General features: G+C 32.2%; 1 long non-coding RNA gene across 1 annotated transcript; it reads right to left on the bottom strand.

The window, feature by feature from the left end:
• Positions 1-1,033: 1,033 nt before the first annotated feature.
• On the bottom strand, positions 1,034-1,540 carry LOC131803768 (uncharacterized). The gene is made up of 2 exons (XR_009342759.1): positions 1,296-1,540; positions 1,034-1,236 (listed from the first exon to the last, which is right to left on the bottom strand). It is a non-coding gene; the product is annotated as an uncharacterized LOC131803768 (long non-coding RNA).
• Positions 1,541-1,748: the final 208 nt, after the last annotated feature.

Below are 1,748 nucleotides of genomic sequence, written 5' to 3'. Positions count from 1 at the left end.
CTGATTAAATTAGTAATAATACACTAGAGGGGTTCTTGTAATTAAAGGGATCCCACCGACGCCGCCGTCATCGTCGTTGTCTGTCTATTCATTCATTAAACGAAAGTGAAAGGCAAATGGAAAAATATTAACCTGTGAACGCTGCAGAACAAACAACGAACGTTTTCAATAATTCTTGTTTCAAGTTCAGCTGGGCCACACAACAATACATTTAATGTGTAATAATTGTCCCACAAACGTCTCAGGAGGGCAGGAGGGCGGCATTCGAAGTGTGCCCTCTCAAATTATTATTTGAATGAAAATTTGAATTTTCAAATATTTGGAATTAATTAACACGACGCTTCCAAGTCAAATCAATTCACTTCCATGGAAAATAAGGCAGAAGCAGGTGAGAGGTATGGGTGGAGGATCAATTGCTAGATCGTTGCCTTACTTCACATGAAATTCCATTCAGAATAAGTTTCCTCTAAATGAGGTTAAACCAAAGCATTCACCTTCCTTAAAAAAATGGAATTTATAATTCGAACATGATTTAGAAAAGACAAACGTTTTGTTTCCAATCAATATCGAAGCATTTACATGGAGACCTGGACACATCGCCAGAGTGTGTAATTGGAGAGTAGCTCTGACTTATAATTAAATTAATTTAGTAGTTAATTGTAGTTTAGCCCCAACTTGTAGGTGATGATTATCGTCATTTGTTCTACCCTCCATTAGAAGGTGCAAAAACTATTCCCATTATTAACAACAATTACCAGTTATGATATAAAAATGAATGTATTTTCAATTTGAATTATATTCATAGCCATGTTACACACATGCGCACATTCTATAACAATCCCAACATACCAAATTGACTTGAGAATAATATTTTAATAAGCTTACAAACATAAGCCTAAAGCTTGAGAAAATCTTGAGAATGTATTGAGAAATGTTTGTTTAACAATTATAGAATAATCGAAAAGGAACCCTTATTCATAAGCTTATTCTTGTAATTGCAGAATAAGCTTACGAAAGTAATATTTTATAAAGCTTATTTTTTCAATGGTAAAAAATATTTATTTATTCATTTTTTAATTATTTTACACATTTCATTCATTGATTGCCATCCCAGCTGTCACTGCATCCTGTTGCCTTGATACCTAGATGCTTTCTTTCCCCTTATTTGAGCTTCTGTATCTCCTCCACTTATTCTTCACTTCTGTTGAATTCCTGCAACTTTTTGACGCCTCCATTCTGAAATGAGATTGAAATAATTTATACTACAGATTCCCAGATTTATTATTCATCATTACCTTAGAGTTTCGTCCGGAAATGGGTCCTAAATTCGCGTGATTTTGATTTTAACCAAAGAAAATAATTTTTTGTTGACAATTTTCACAAAAAAAATCAAAACAAATTTGTCAACAAAGGACAGATTTGAGAAAAGTTTGTGCAAAAAAGTGTTTCTCAAGCATTGTTGAAAAATTCTTATGATAAACTATTTTCATAATATTATTCTCAAGCTGTATTGTATTTTTGGTATGTTGGGATGTGAAGATATTTGATTCAAATTGTTTTGAATTTTGTGTATCAAAAAAATTGATATTGAAATTATGCTGACCTTATCATATCCCTTGGAAAATGAATCTTTGTCGTATAATACATATAATATTCAAATGGTCATATAATATTCAAATGTGTACAGAATGTTTGCGTGCCCAAGACTCCAGAATATTTTCGCGACAATATTCGGCATTTATTCTGAT

The sequence above is a fragment of the Musca domestica genome, unplaced genomic scaffold (assembly GCF_030504385.1).
Source record: "Musca domestica strain aabys unplaced genomic scaffold, Musca_domestica.polishedcontigs.V.1.1 33, whole genome shotgun sequence".
Classification (NCBI taxonomy): Eukaryota; Metazoa; Arthropoda; class Insecta; order Diptera; family Muscidae; genus Musca; species Musca domestica.
The sequence above is the reverse complement of the archived record's forward strand: the minus strand, read 5'-3'. Positions and strand labels throughout refer to the sequence as shown.